We start from the raw sequence: 16,922 nt of genomic DNA, 5'->3' as shown, positions 1-16,922 counted from the left end.
CCGCCAATACCCCCGCCCCCGCCCCAGGCCTTGGGACCAAGTCTTTCCACTGCACCCCCACCAGGGAGGCTGGAGCGGGGAGAAGACTGATGAGACATCTGTGATCTGTGCCCATAAAGCCCCACAGAGTGCCCTTCCTCCACGGCTCTGTCCTGTGCAGGGTCTCCAGGTGACCCCGGGCTGGGGGCCGTGGGGGGTGGAGAGGTAGGGCCTCTGAGGTCCTCCATCCTACCCGCAACCCAAGGTGCTCAGGCTGCATTTCCCACACCTACTTAATTCTCCTTCAAATGGAAGGGAGAAAATAGCAAAGGGAAGGTCCCAGAAGCCCTAAAAGGCTTCCACAGGCTCTGAGCAATTAGGCAGGCGGCTGAGAGAAATGGTCCGAGTGCCAGGAGGAGGCAAAGCCACTGGCAGAATTTTCCATGATGCTCTCTCCTCCCCATCGTGGTGTGTGTCCACGTGAGGGATCCTGCGGGAGAGGGGCTCCGCGCTGAACCCCTCTGAAGGTGCCCAGGGCGTGATGGCCATGGCTCTGGATGGTCATGGCGCGGCTGGCTGTGGGGTCCCTTCCTGGGGCCTCTTGCTCCTCCGCCCTGCCCTGTGTTCCCCTAGGGCTCTGAGCGCTCTCTTCAAGGCCATGCCGGGGAATATCCCGCCTTACAGGCCTCGGAGAGACCCCTACATACCCAGCATGGGGTGAGGGGGTGACCAGCCTCGGGGCCGGGGTCCTGAGCCCGGAGTGTTTTCCAGGAAATGCTGCCTGCTCCCCTTTAATGTCCCCAGGGGTTAGAAGCCTGGCCCAAGGCCTACAGTTTTCACTTTCCAGAGGCCTGTCCTTGGAGCTCAGTCATTATCTGCAAACACCACCCACTCGCGCTCATGGTGGGGTGTTAACCGCACTGCTGGCAAAGCAGAGGAGGGAAGGCTGAGACTATGAGGGCGCAAGGCTGGCGTGCTGGTCTCTGCGGCTTCTAAAGGTGCCAGAACAGGCCTAGGAGGAGGTGGGGAACCTCACCACCCCCACCACCACCCCCACCACCTCCCCAAACACCACTCCAGGGGCAGGGCTTGCGGGGGGACTGGGGGAGTGGAGATTTTGTGGGCAAGCAAATCCGCTTTCAAGCCCTACGTGCCGCTTGAGGAAACCAGTGCCCTGGAAACCCTCCCCCCGTGACCAGCTCCCCAACCCCCCACCCCCACAAGCATCTTTGCACCCACTCAGGTGGCCTCTTCTTGGGGCACAAGGATCTCTTCACGCACACAGCCAAGGGCACTGCTGATTCAACCTTGGGTTTCTAAGAAACACTCAGACTCAAGTGCAGAGTTCCCAGTGCCAGATGGAAATGCTGCCATTGATGGCTGTTGGAGGCGGACAGGGAGTGACTGCATGTGCTTTCATTCTCCTTTGGTGCTGAATCGCCTGATGGATTTTAGCTGAATCTTGGCCTGGTTATCCTAACCCCTCCCGGAACTTCGGCTCCGCCATCACAAGTGAGAAGCTTGAAGCAGAGATCACTTGAAGCTCTGAGCCTCTTGAAGGACACAGAGTCTAGTGTTTGCCAGCCAGGCTTCCATGTGGCAGCGAGCTGAGCGACCCCTTGCCAGGCAGAGAGCCCTGCACCCTCGCCCTGCCTGGCCCGGCCCAGCCTGGTCCCCACTCCTGCAAAAGCAGACAGCAGGGAAGGCCTGAAGCACCCGCTGCCGCTCTGCTCTGCAGAGGTGGGTATCCACCTCTTTCTTGGGGCGGCCCAAGAAACTGCATTTGACCTTCGCTAAAATTAGGTCCCAAGACCCAGGGGGCAATAGAAATGAGGATGAAAGTGAGAAAGCAAATTGAGGGCATCGGAAGATGTTAAAAATATGTGCGTATTAATGGAAGCGGTGAAAACCAGGCTCTGATAGGCCCAGGAAGCCCTCGCACCACTGTCATTATTTCAGTCCAGGATCAGAGGCTGTGGGGCTGGAAGGGCCCCGAGGAGCACCTGGTCCACCACCTCCCGCATCCTACAGACTGGAAAATTGCCCACAGAGGGCGGTGACATGTCTGAGGGCACACACAGAGCAGTATCCAGCTGCGATAATCATATGGAGCCAACCAATCCCACCTGGAAGTGGACCAGGAGGAAGGACCCCTGGGGCCAACCCCCCACCCCGCAGTGCCCCTGCAAGGAGCCCAGATGAGTGGGGCATGGAGAGGTTCCCTCATGGTTCGGTTCAGTTCAGTTCAATCACTCAGTCGTGTCCAACTCTTTTCTACCCGATGGACCACAGCACACCAGGCTTCCCTGTCCATCACCAACTCCCAGAGTTTACTCAAACTCACGTCCATTGAGTCGGTGATGCCATCCAATTATCTCATCCTCTGTCGTCCCCTTCTCCTCCCACCTTCAATCTTTCCCATCAGGGTCTTTTCTAATGAGTCAGCTCTTCGAATCCGGTGGCCAAAGTATTGGAGTTTCAGCTTCAGCATCAGTCCTTCCAATGAACCCTCATGGTTACATAGTGCTTATCACATTGCCCAGCATATAAGGAGCCTAATAAATCTCGGCTATTACTTTCCTTATTAATATTGACCAGCAAGTGGCGTGACGTGAGAGCCATATTTGCAGAGGGTGGGGAGAGACACAAAGGCCTGGCTGGCCCCTCCAGGGGAGGCCCAGCGTGTGTGCCAGGTGGGGGCTTGGGGGGCTGCAGAGGAGGAGCAGGAGGGGGAGGTGGGGGGCAAGGGGGTGAAGGAGGCCGCGAGACGGGAGGCTCCCAGACACACACTCTCCACAGCACTACTACGTGCCCACCTAGCTGGGCTTTGGCTGGCATATCCCACAGCCCTTGCAACAACCCAGTTAGCACCCCGTTACACAGCCAGCATCCCAGACAAGCCACCCCTGGGCTCAGCAAGCCCCCGACAGTCCTAAGCTTCACCCAGAGTTCCCACCCTGCTTCCCCCACATGCCTGGTGCCCCTTGATGTGCTCCCTGGCAGCCTCACCCTCCCAGCCTCTGTCTTTCGCCTGCTGCTTGTCTGCAAAGCCTCCCCTGAATCAGGAGCTGGCCTGACCAGGTCTTGAGATGGGAGGCCGAGTGATCTCTGCTTGCTGGTTCTCCTGGCCCAGGAAGGGGGCTGGGTGTCAGGCCTTGGTGCAGAGCTTTGGTTTCCTCATCCATGACTGGAGGCACTGAACACTCCTGAAATGCCTCTGGCTGGGGACAAGCCCAGGAGTCTCTGCCGGCCGACTCCCTAGGCCTGGGTGGACTCTGATCCCTATGTGACGTCCTCCTCATGCTGCTGCCCCACCGCCCTGAAACCATACAGGAGAGAGACTGGGAGGAACATGGAGAGGATGCTGGTGGGCCCGAGCACCTGCCCAGGATCCAAGCCCTTGTGGGCTCAGACCCACCAGACAGCCCAGCCCCAGGGCTCCAGAGGACGGGCATGGAGGCGGAGGGCACAAGAACAAAGTGGGGAAGGTTTAGAGGGTGGCTCTTTCCCGCTTTGGGCTCTGGCTGATTGTCTATATAATCTGGAACTGTACTGGGGTGATTTTCCCTGAAAGTTACCAAACAGCACTGCTGCTACTGCTGCTAAATCACTTCAGTTGTGTCCGACTCTGTGTGACCCCATAGACGGCAGCCCACCAGGCACCTCTGCCCCTGGGATTCTCCAAGCAAGAGTACTGGAGTGGGTTGCCATTTCCTTTTCAAATGCATGCATGCATGCTAAGTCACTGCACTGAGTACATGATAAAGTCCATTCATGGTATTGGTCTATCTATTTGAAATATTTCCTAATACAAACACAAAGCTGAATACCAGAGAGGAGAGCCGTTTCATAGAACAAACAAGGAGACGTAACGAAAGCCCAGACATAGCCGTCTCAGGGCTGGTTGGAGAGGCTCTGGCTGTTTCTCGGCAGGCCCCAGGGTGCTGCCTTCCCCTCCTGCTGGCAGGAGAGGGCTGCTCTCAGCTGCCAGGGAGAACACATCCTCACCCTCTCTCTGGGGACACAGGGCTTTCCCGACCCCGATTTGGGGCAGAGCCCTCATGAGAGGTGTCCTGTGGGCATAGGACACAGCCCTGCAGGGCTTGGACCAGCTGATGGAAGCTGGGCCAAGCTCCCAGGCTGGGCTTTGCCCCTGGGCTCTGAGAAGATACAGGAAGTACTGGCCCAGCTGTTCCCATAGTGGTGATGACACACACGCTTGGCCACTCCTGGGTTCCTGAAGCCATCCTCCCAGCTGGGACTTGGGTCCTAGTGACCGACAGGCTGGTGAGGTGCTTGGCCCATTGGTCGATCCCACAAACCAACTAACGCTGGTGCCAGCTCCCTGCTGGTGCCACAGAGAGGCAGAAGCCAGTCAGACCCCAGCCAGGGGTCACAGTCTGGGGTAGAAAGACAGCTCAGCAAGAGCCATGGCTCAAGAGAGAGTCACGGAGAGAGGTCACCAGGAGGGAGGTCTCCCCAGGGACAGCCCTAGAGGGCTTCTCAGAGGAAGTGGCCTTGGCGTTGGGCACTCTGTCCTTGTGTGCCCTTTGGCTGCTCTTCCCCTGCTTGGAGGCTCTCTGGCTCCACTGTGCGTGACACTCCCTGGGGCAATCTGGGCCCCAAGGCCTGGGGATTCTGCCCTGGGAAATGTGTGTGGGCTCAGGACTCTGCAAGCTTAACTGACTTAAAGGTGAGTCCAGTGTAAGCGGGCCTTGAGTGGGGCCTTCGGGGTCTTCAGGGTCTTCCTGCAGTCTCGGCCAGCTGCAGAGGCCTGGGGGAGATGGCCAGAGCCCTGAGGCCCACGAGGTGGCCCTGGTCACAGAGAAGCACCTTAGGGGCTCATGGAAGGAGAGGAGGTGGGGGGTATCTATCCTTAGTGGAGAAGTACATCACCCCCAGTGGTGTGCAGACCTCAGCCCCTGGTGACAGCAAGAGCAGAGAGGGAGCGGAGCAGGGGCGCAGTGCCCCTAAAAAGCCTTGCAAGTTTCCAGGGTGACCACCAAGATCTGCTCACCAGGGAGGAGGGTCGACTTCCGGCTTCCAGGACTTTCCTGCCAGTGGCTTCATCAGACTGTGCTCTCAGTGAAGCCTTGAATGGAACATCTAGCATCCCACATTCCAAGCATGGTGACGGTGCTGGGGACAGCTGCAGGGATGGCTGCAGGGCCTAAGCCCACTGGGCATGAATGCAGCAGAGTGCTGTGATCGCCCCAGAGAGTAGGCCCAGCACCTCCTCTAGGGCCGCTGCTCTGCTTGGGCAGTTGCCCTGGTGAGGACTCAGAGCTTCCCAGCGTTGGGTCACCACCAGCGTGGGTCACTGGTGCCAAGGAGAGAAAGGCAAGGAGCTGGCCGTCAGAGCAGGGACCACATGAGCAGGGTGGCCAGAGAAAATAGAGGGCACCCAGTTCAATCTGAATTTTGGATAAACACCAAGTAATTTTTTCATGTGTTCCAAATAATGCCTGGATCCTGTGTTTTTATTTGGTATATCTGGCAACAGTATGTGCCAGGGCATCTATTGATCACCTTTAGGTATGCCAAGTACTCTGCTGAGTAGACACTTTCTGCTCTTCGTTCTATTAATAAATACTGACTGGGTACCTATTCTGTACTAGGACCGTTTGGGGGGACATAGAGATTCCTCAGGGAACAAAACAGAAACAGACCTTGTCTCCTTAGGATTTGCATTTGCGGGGAGTGGAGGAGCAGCGAGAAGTGAAGAGACAAATGAAAACAGAATGTCAGGGGTAAAAGGGGAAAGGAGGCTGGGGGAGGCTGGGTAAAAGGAGGCTGGGGGAGCTTGGGGGGAACTCTGTGGTTAACCTGGTGGCTCAGCGGTAAAGAATCCACCTGCAATCCAAGAGACCTGGGTTGGAAAGGTCCCCTGGAGAAGGGAATGACTTACTCATTCAAGTATTCTTGTCTGGAGAATCCCACGGATACAAGAGCCTGGCGGCTATGTCCATGAGGTTGCAGAGAGTCCGACATGACTTAGCAACTTAGCACACACTGTTGTTGGCCTACATGGGGCAGAAGGAGGTCCTCTGGGCAGAAACAGAACGGAGGTGAGCACACCTGGAGGAGGCACCCCAGCAGAGGGAACAGTGCATGCAAAGGCCCGGGGGAGGCTGTGCTGGGAGAGGTCATGGCAGGCAGAGGCTGCAGCAGGGCCAGTCCTGGCAGGGAGTTTGGTCTGTGCGAGATGGGAGCCTCCAGAGGGTTTCAGGCAAAGGAGCACCAGGACCTGTGCCTGTTCAGCCTCATGCACACTGGACAGGTGGACAGACAGGGCTCTGGGTTCCCTGCTTGCTCAGCTCCGGAATCCAGGGAAGGTCAGGGCCTTGGGGACAGAGCCTGTTGGCGGTGGGCAGGAAGGGTTGCCTGAAAGCTGCTTGCTCTGAGTGAGAGGTACCACTGCCCCCGTGCCAGGCAATGGGGTGAGGGAGCAGGTGGGGTGTCAGGTGGGGTGGGTCGAAGAATTCCCCTGAGAAACTGGTGTCTAGAACAAGGAAAGGCAGTGGTGTACAGAGCTAGGGGGAACACCCAGCATCTGCCTGCCACGTCCCAGGAGGAGGTGGTCCTGACACCCCTAATTGACTCCAGGAGGCCACCCCTGGCCTGAAGGGAGCCATCCTCCTCTCTCCCAGGTGCCAGCCCATGTTCTGAACCCATCAGAAAGCGTCTGCTTTCTGTGCCCTTTCCTGGCCCAGTGAGGTCTTCCCCTGCAGCCTGATGAGAGCGGATCCGGGCCCTGCCCAGTGCCCCCTCCCTGGGCAGGGGGTGCTGTCCTGCCGGGTAGGGTGTAGGCTCAAAGTGGTCTGTTGACACCCCGCCCCTCCCATCCTGGCCACTCTGACTCTGCGGCCTCAGGATGGCTTTCCTCTCCCTTAATGGGCAGGGCTGCGCCAACTGCCACAGGGTGAGTCACTGCTGGGCCATGGGGAGCCAGGCATCCACCAGTCACCTGCCAGCAACTCTGATGCCAGCTGGGCTGGGGCACTGGGGAGACCAGGGAGGAGATGTGGGGAAATACATGGTTTTCCTTGAGAAATTCTCCATCAGGGAGCTGTTTGCTGGGCTGTGTGCAAGTGTGTGGCTGTGGGGTGTGCATGTCTGTAAATGTGTACGATTCTCTGTGTTGTGTGATGTGTGTGTGGTGTGTACATGTGTGATCTGTGGGGTGTGCATGTGTGTGCGTCTATGAGTCTATGTATTGTGTGACATGTGTGTATGTGTGTGGTGTGGGTGTGTGCTCATCTGCTAGTGGGCGCTTTGCCTGCATGACCATACATTTCAGCAGAGCCCAGGAGTGGATCAAGGGTTCCTGCTGGTGGGAAAGGCCAGCAACTCCTTTTGGGGCTACAAGCTCTGTGTCTTTGCTCCTGACCTCTGCCCTTGACTCCCTCATGTTCATCACGGCTGCCCTGGCAGGGACACCCAGGTCATACTCTGCATCAGCCCTGTCCCCCGGACCTCCCACTCCAAAGTGCAGTGGACGCTTTCTGCCTCAGTTTACCCCACCTCTGAAGACTTAGAGGAAAATGGTAACGAGCCTTCTGGGCTGTGGGGCACAGCCATGCCAGAAGAATGATTAATGCTTACTTTTCTGGGCACACCTTCACTGTCTGGCACCCAGGGGTGGGGTGAACAGTATTGGGAGTGGTGTTATTAAAACTGCTATTGCTCTATTAAATTTCTCTAGAAACACAAAGACCTTCCATCCGCAGAGAGACCTGCAATTACAGCTGAACAAATTATCGCCTTTTAAACAACCCTACATTTCTGCAAAGCTTTCCCAGGCAGTGCTTTCCCTGTCAATAAATCGCACTTCTCCTGGCTTCCCCATTCCTGTTTCGTTTGCCATTTTTCACCACCCCACCACAGCTGCCAGTGGACATTTTTGTTGATTTTGTAGTCAAGCCTTGGTGAACTGCACTATGTCGAGAATGCAGGCTTTGGGTTTATTGATCAAAAACCCTAGCATAGCAGAAAGCAAATTGGACTAGAATGAGAATCAAGAGACCTATTGAGGCTTGGATTTTTCTAAAAAATGCCCTTTGACAATCAATCATAGGATCCTGTGACTTTTTTGGTTAAATCAGATAGCACTGGGCCATTTTTTTTGTCTCTGGACACTTGTGGAAAATTTACAAATGTTAGTAAGTACAAGCTCTTTGTCAGCCCCATGCTATGCTTTGGAGATGCATTGGTGAATTAAACTAAGTCTTTGTGATAAACAGAAAGGTTTATCTTTCTGTACAGGGAATAAAGTTCCCTGCACAGCACAGGGAACTATATTCAATATCGTGTGATGAATCATGATGGAAAAGAAATTTTAAAAGAATGTATTCGTGTGTGTGTGTATGTGTGTGTGTGTGTATGTGTGTATAGTTGAATTACTTTGCTCATACAGCAGAAATTAATGCAACATTGTAAATCAATTATACGTCAATTAAAAAAAAATAAGAAGCCTAAATCATTGTCCCTGAGAAATTAAGGATATGGGGAGCAGTCTTAAGAAATATAGAAATGTCTCAAGAGCCAGGAGCCTTTCAGTTGCTTGGGGAGGAAATCAAGAATAAACTAAGAAGGGCTTGTGGGGAGTCCAGAAGAGGGGTGCAGGCCTTAGGTGACCTCTCCTGGGCCCTGTCTCCTCCTATTCCGGTTCTGCATGTCTCCACTGCCCTTGGTATGTCAGTTTCACACCCTCCTGCTTCAGACACGCCCTACACTTAGAGAAAAAGATGGCTGCTCCCAGCCCTAAGCCAAATAAAATACCAAAGGAAAAAGAAAGCCCTCTTTCAGCAGGCCTGTATGGAATTTCAGGAGAGAAGTGCTGCACCAGTTAGCGGAAGTGGAAACCAACTCCAGTATTCTTGCCTGGAGAATCCCATGGACGAGGGAGCCTGGCGGGCTACAGTCCACGGGGTCGCTGAGAGTCAACACGACTGAAACCAACACACAGGACACCCAGAGCAAAGCTCCACACCACGTGGCTGAAGGCCCGGCAGGTGTCGAGTGACCCAGGCCGGGCATAGCTGGTGGTCTCTCGAATCTCTGCATTCAGCTCCTCTCTGAGTCTGGGGCTCAGGCCCTCGCCCTGTGTCTGTGTGAGCTGGCCCTGGCTGGAGGGGAAGCTGCTGCCTGATGTGTGTGTATGTTCTCAGTCGCTCAGTCATGTCTGATTTTTTTGTGAGCCCCATGGCCCACCAGGCTCCTCTATCCATGGGATTTTTCAGGGAAGAATCCTGGAGTGGGTTGCCATTCCCTTCTCCAGGGGATCTTTCCAATTCAGGGATTGAACTCGCGTGTCTTGCATCTCCTACATGGCAGGCAGATTTTTTTTTTTTTTTTTTACTGCTGACCAGGAGGGAAGCCCGCTGCCATCTGGAGGAGGCTCTTTTCACACTGATGTGGGTGTGCAAGAGCTTGAATGGCAGCTTGCCAGGCCTCTGGAGCCAACGCTCAGGACTTGCTTCCTCTTTCTCCCACCTAATTTCACAGCCCGAAGCAAGTCCCACAGTGTGGTGGTCTGTGTGTGTCACTCCTACCCCGAAATCCTAACATTCAAGGTGATGGTAATAGGAGCTGGGATGCCCAGGTCATGAAGGCGGGGCCCCCGTTAGTGCCCAGAGGGAATCCTGCTGCCATATCAGGTTTCAGGGAAAATATGTCATCTGCAATGCGGGACGCCAGCCCCCACTGGACTCCAAATTTGCTTGTGCCTTGACCATAGACTTCCAAGACTCCAGAGATGGAAGAAATAAATTTATGTTGTCAATAAACCACCTGGTCTATAGTCAGTCAGTTCAATCAGTTCAGTCGCTCAGTCATGTCCGACTTTTCACGACCCCATGAATCACAGCACACCAGGCCTCCCTGTCCATCACCAACTCCCAGAGTTCACCCAGACTCACGTCCATCGAGTCAGTGATGCCAACCAGCCATCTCATCCTCTGTCCTCCCCGTCTCCTCCTGCCCCCAATCCCTCCCAGCATCAGAGTCTTTTCCAATGAGTCAACTCTTCACATGAGGTGGCCAAAGTACTGGAGTTTCGGCTTCAGCATCATTCCCTCCAAAGAAATCCCAGGGCTGATCTCCTTCAGAATGGACTGGTTGGATCTCCTTGCAGTCCAAGGGACTCTCAAGAGTCTTCTCCAACACCACAGTTCAAAAGCATCAATTCTTCGGCGCTCAGCCTTCTTCACAGTCCAACTCTCACATCCATACATGACCACAGGAAAAACCATAGCCTTGACTAGATGAACCTTTGCTGGAAAAGTAATGTCTCTGCTTTTGAACATGCTATCTAGGTTGGTCATAACTTTCCTTCCAAGGAGTAAGCGTCTTTTAATTTCATGGCTGCAGTCACCATCTGCAGTGATTTTGGAGCCCAGAAAAATAAAGTCTGACACTGTTTCCACTGTTTCCCCATCTATTTCCCATGAAGTGGTGGGACTGGATGCCATGATCTTCATTTTCTGAATGTTGAGCTTTAAGCCAACTTTTTCACTCTCCACTTTCACTTTCATCAAGAGACTTTGTAGTTCCTCTTCACTTTCTGCCATAAGGGTAGTGTCATCTGCATATCTGAGGTTATTGATATTTCTCCCGGCAATCTTGATTCCAGCTTGTGTTTCTTCCAGCCCAGTGTTTCTCATGATGTACTCTGCATAGAAGTTAAATAAGCAGGGTGACAATATACAGCCTTGACGTACTCCTTTTCCTATTTGGAACCAGTCTGTTGTTCCATGTTCAGTTCTAACTGTTGCTTCCTGACCTGCATACAGATTTCTCAAGAGGCAGGTCAGGTGGTCTGGGATTCCCATCTCTTTCAGAATTTTCCACAGTTTATTGTGATCCACACAGTCAAAGGCTTTGGCATAGTCAATAAAGCAGAAATAGATGTTTTTCTGGAACTCTCTTGCTTTTTCCATGATCCAGCGGATGTTGGCAATTTGATCTCTGGTTCCTCTGCCTTTTCTAAAACCAGCTTGAACATCAGGAGGTTCATGGTTCACATATTGCTGAAGCCTGGCTTGGAGATCTTTGAGCATTACTTCACTAGCGTGTGAGATGAGTGCAATTGTGCGGTAGTTTGAGCATTCTTTGCATTGCCTTTCTTTGGGATTGGAATGAAAGCTGACCTTTTCCAGTCCTGTGGCCACTGCTGAGTTTTCCAAATTGGCTGGCATATTGAGTGCAGCACTTTCACAGCATCATCTTTCAGGATTTGAAAGAGCTCAACTGGAATTCCAACACCTCCACTCGCTTTGTTCGTAGTAATGCTTTCTAAGGCCCACTTGACTTCACATTCCAGAATGTCTGGCTGTAGGTCAGTGATCACACCATCGTGATTATCTGGGCTGTGAAGATCTTTTTTGTACAGTTCTTCTGTGTATTCTTGCCATCTCTTCTTAATATCTTCTGCTTCTGTTAGGTCCATACCATTTCTGTCCTTTATCAAGCCCATCTTTGCATGAAATGTTCCTTTGGTATCTCTGATTTTCTTGAAGGGATCTCTAGTTTTTCCCATTCTGTTGTTTTCCTCTATTTCTTTGCATTGATCGCTGAGGAAGGCTTTCTTATCTCTTCTTGCTATTCTTTGGAACTCTGCATTCAGATATTTATCTTTCCTTTTCTCCTTTGCTTTTCGCTTCTCTTCTTTTCACAGCTATTTGTAAGGCCTCCCCAGACAGCCATTTTGCTTTTTTGCATTTCTTTTCCATGGGGATGATCTTGATCCCTGTCTCCTGTACAATGTCACGAACCTCATTTCATAGTTCATCAGGCACTCTATCAGATCTAGGCCCTTAAATCTATTTCTCACTTCCACTGTATAATCATAAGGGATTTGATTTAGGTCATACCTGAATGGTCTAGTGGTTTTCCCTACTTTCTTCAATTTAAGTCTGAATTTGGCAATAAGAAGTTCATGATCTGAGCCACAGTCAGCTCCTGGTCTTGTTTTTGCTGACTGTATAGAGCTTCTCCAGCTTTGGCTGCAAAGAATATAATCAATCTGATTTCGATATTGACCATCTGGTGATGTTCATGTGTAGAGTCTTCTCTTGTGTTGTTGGAAGAGGGTGTTTGTTATGACCAGTGCATTTTCTTGGCAAAACTCTATTAGTCTTTGCCCTGCTTCATTCCGTATTCCAAGGCCAAATTTGCCTGTTACTCCAGGTGTTTCTTGACTTCCTACTTTTGCATTCCAGTCCCCTATAATGAAAAGGACATCTTTTTTGGGTGTTAGTTCTAAAACGTCTTGTAGGTCTATAGTACAGTAGCTCAAACAGACTAAGACACGTGGCCATACCCAAAGGGTTCGTGTGATGGAGAAACCGCAAAGTCCGACGGCAGAGGCGTAAATGTAGGAGGGTAGGGCTGGGGCCAGTCATGCACTGACCACTGCTCGGATTGACCCTGATGGACACAGCCCTTCCCCCTATGATGGGTCAGGTCTGGATGACAAACCCACACCCGAGCCAGGGGGAGGGTCAGACACTCTGACAGATGCACCCCCAAACTGCATGGAATACCAGAATGAGGGGACAGCTTCCCAGCTGGAAAAGGGTGCTGGGCAGACAAAACTCCACAACTTCCTCTACAAGCAGGAAGCTAGTAATGGCCTCCACGGGACAGAGGCCACCAAGGGATGTGAACCACCACCAAAGGCTTCAGGAACTCAGAGGGGACAATGCAATCTGGAGTGGCCAGGAAAGGTCTTTCTGGAATAAGGCACCCAAACTGAGCCCTAAGGGAGGAGGTGCATTGCAGGCAGAGGGAACCAGCTGTCCACAAGCAAGCAGGGGGTGGACCTCTGTTCAGGGAGGTGAGTGCCTACAGCCAGGGTAGGGGTTGGGGGCAGGCCGTGGGCAGATGCAGAGGGTAAAGGAGTCTGGAGTTTATTCCGAAGGCAATGGAAATCCTTCAAGGTCTTCCTCGCTGGCTCAGTGGGTAAAGAATCTGCTTGTCAAGGCAGGAGGCCCAGGAGACAGAGTCCCTGGGTCAGGAGGACCCACTTGAGGAGGGCAGGGCCTGGACAATTCCCATGGACAGAGGAGCCTGGCGGGCTACAATCCATGAGTTGCGAAAGAGTCGAACATGATTGAGTGGCTAAGCAGCAAGCAAGTAAAGGGCTTTAAGGAGGGGTGTGATGTGATCCCACCAGCCAGTAGGCAGGTGGCACTGATATCACCCCGGGGGATAAATGAGGGGTAGGGGGTCGCTGGTGCAAAAACTGGAGACCCTTAGGGGATGGAGCTGCTGAGCTGGAGCTAGTACAGAGCGGACGCAGAGAGGGAATAAGTCAGGAGACATCCCGCACTGTTTAAGGACAAGAACGGGTTTCTCTCTGATGGGAGATGAACAAGAGGAAGAGTCTAGAATGGAATCAAGTGTCCAGATAAGGACAGTCAGCTCGCACGTCTCAGTGGCTCCCACCACGAAGCTTGTCTCCCACTCAAGCAGGGGTCCATCAGGGTGTCCTGGGAAGCAGCTCTCCTGGGCTGCTGGCTGCAGAGACTTGGGGATCCAGGGGAGTCACTCACTATAACGCATGGCTCCCCGAGGTCACCCTGGGAGTGACTCCTTCCACCCACTAGAAATTAAAGGAGGAAGAGGTGGGGGAAGGTGTTGCGGACCAAGCCTAGAAGATCCATAAATCACTCCTGCTGTAATTTCTCGAGCTCTGTCTCCTTCGCATGCTCACACCTGGGAGCCTGGGAAACACGGTCCAAACTGTGTGTCCAGGAAGAAGAGGCAGTGGACTCGGTGGTCAGCTTGTGCCACGTTGGGTTTGGGGCCTAGGGGAACCCAGGCAGGGAAGACTGCAGGGCGAGGAAGTGTGGGGAGGAATGAACTGAATCTTGGGGGACATCTAATTGTGCATCTACGTGGAATTGTGCTGCTGCTGCTGCTGCTAAGTCGCTTCCGTCGTGTCCGACTCTGTGAGACCCCATAGATAGCAGCCCACCAGGCTCCCCCGGCCCTGGGATTCTCCAGGCAAGAACACTGGAGTGGGCTGCCATTTCCTTCTCCAGTGCACGAGAGTAGTGCACAAAGCCGAGGTGACAAACCTGGGGAGGAAGACCTCCGAGGCGGCTGTCAGCAGAGGAAGGACTTTGGGCAGGAGCCTGAGAATTCAAGTCCAAGGAACAGTGACCTGTATTCTGGGGACAGTGGGACCCATGGCAGACATATGAGTGGAGGAGTAACCAGAGCCTTTTGAAGGGAAGACCTGCTCTGGGGGCGCAGTGTGGATAGAAAGGGGAGGGTCAGGAGGCCTGGGCCAGGTTAAAGGAGTGCTCCCTGAGCCCATGGGGAAGGGGTTTTTCTTGTTAATCACAAGAGGAAGCTTATTCCTTTTCTTGACAATTTTTGTTTCCTGATTAAAGCTAAATCCACTGAAAGGATTCTCTTTAAGAGAAGTCGTCAGACATTAGAACTCAGGAGAGGAGGGTTGGTCTGGACTTAGGTGAACGGAGGCTTTCTTTTTTAGGTTTATCTTTTGTATGGGCTTCCCAGGTAGCTCAGCAGGTAAAGAGTCCACCTGCAATGCAGGAGTTGCAGGAGATGCGGGTTGGATCCCTGGGTCGGGAAGAGGACATGGCAGCCCACTCCAGTATTCTTGCCTGGAGAATTCCATGGACAGAGGAGCCTGGTGGGCTACAGTCCATGGGGTTGCAGAGTCAGACACGACTGAAACGACTGAGCATAAATGCTTGCATGAATGAACCTTTTGTATGAACTTTGTGACTGCTGATGTTTTAACTTTCAGTCACAGCAGAGAAGAGAGGAAATTAATCATTTTTTCCTCTAATTGAGGCCTAATTTATTTTTCCTTTCATTTTCAATCCCTCATCTGTCATATACATCCTTTATTCTATTTTCAGATTCTTTGTCCTTTACAGCCCTAAGTCCCCCCTTCCTGCATTTATGTCTCTTGTTCTCTCTTGTCTGGTTTTGTTTGGGTATTTCCAAGGCAGGAGGGGTGATGAGAGTGAGGGGAAAGTCAGCTTTTAGAAAGTCGAATTCGAAGTCTGTTAAGAGTGGGCTGTGGGCAGGCCAAGGTGGACCGTCCAGGGAAATTTCGAAGCTTGGGTTAGCCTATGGGCCTGCAGGTACAGTCAGATGAGTTTCTGGGGTCATGGGCCCCCCAGGCTGTTATAGCTATATGGGCCTAAGTTTTGAAGGAGTCAGGGCAGGGCAGGATATGGTGGGAGACTAGAGCTTCCAAAAGTTATGTGATTTATACAATCAGCTGAAGAGCCTCAGATCTGCCCTGTCCTGAGATCTCCACAGTTAGGACCTCTTTGCTCTGCATTGCAACACGATTCCAAAGGTTGACAGTCATCAGATGCCTTTCAAGGCGCAGGATAGGGAGGAAGTAGGGTGACACAGCCTCTGAATGAAGGAGGCCCCTGCCCGTCTCAGTCCCACCAGCAGCACCAGGTCCAAAGGCACTCAGACCACCTTGCATTTCTTGGGGAGTTCTGAGTATCATCCTTACCTGATCCTCACTAGGCCATACCTTCTGCAGGTCACAGTGTGGGGGCATTTGGCCTCCAGTTAATCATGACTTATCAAACTTGAGGATAATTTCTTTCCTGGAGAGTGGGTTCATTTCCTATAGCTGCAGCGACAAATGACTGCAAACTCGGTGGCTTAAGACAACACATATTCAAGATAGTGAGAAGACTCGATCCAGACTGGGAGAAGGTGTTTGCAAAAGACATAACGGATACAGGACTGTTATCCAAAACATACAAATAACTTTTAAAACTCAACAATAAGAAAACTAACAATCTGATTACAAAATGGGCCTAGGACCTTAACAGACACTTCAACAAAGCAGGCAGACGGATGGTAAGGAAGTGTATGAAAAGACACTTCACGGCACATGTCAAATGTTAATCTGCACATCAGCAAACCGCAGATTAACACCTCCATGAGACACTACTGGACAACTCTCAGAAAGGCTAAAATCGAAGACAAGGACAACGCCAGATGCCGGAGAGGATGTGGAGTCACAGGAACCCTCATCCATCGCTGGTGGGAATATGAAATGGTACAATATCTGGAAGACAGTTTGGTGGTGTCTGACAAAACTCAGCAGACAATCCAGCAATTGTACTCCTTGGTATTTACCCAAAGGAGCTGAGACCTTGTGTCCACACAAAACCCGCACATGGATGTTTACAGCAGCTTTATTCATGATTGCCAAGACTTGGAAGCAACCAAGATGTACTTTAGTAGGTAAGTGGATAAATAAACTGTGGTGCATTCAGACAACGGGATGTTATTCAGCAAGAAAAAGAAATGAGCTATCAAGCCATGAAGGGACATAGAGGAAACAAATGCGTGTTAGTATAAGCGAAAGAAATCAATCTGAAAAGGTTACTTGGTGTATGATTCCAACTATATGACATTCGAGAAAGGCAAAATGAGGGGGACAGTAAAAAGATCAGTGGTTGCCAGGTTTTGGAAGAAGGGAAGAATAAACAGGCAGAGCACCGAGGACTTTTAGGGCCATGAAACCACTGTGTACAATATTGTAAAGGTTGATATATGTTATTCGTTGGTGCTAATCCATAGAATGGGCAACACGAAGAGTGAACCTTAATGGAAGCTATAAACACTGGTGACAGTGATGCATCAGTGTAGGTTCATCAGTGGTAACAAATGTCCCACTCTGGGGGAGACAATGCTGATGATGAAAGTGAAAGTTAATCGTTCAGTCATGTCCAATTCTTTGCAAACCCATGGACTGTAGTCTGCCAGGCTCCTCTGAACATGGAATTCTCCAAGCAAGAATACTGGGGTGGGTTGCCATTTCCTCCTTCAGGGAATCTTCCGGACCCAGGGTTTGAACCTGGGTCTCCTATATTGTAGGCAGATTCTTAACCATCTGAACCATCAGATGGGGAGGTTGTATT

Source organism: Bos taurus, chromosome 11, assembly GCF_002263795.3.
Source record: "Bos taurus isolate L1 Dominette 01449 registration number 42190680 breed Hereford chromosome 11, ARS-UCD2.0, whole genome shotgun sequence".
NCBI lineage: Eukaryota > Metazoa > Chordata > Mammalia > Artiodactyla > Bovidae > Bos > Bos taurus.
The sequence above is the reverse complement of the archived record's forward strand: the minus strand, read 5'-3'. Positions refer to the sequence as shown.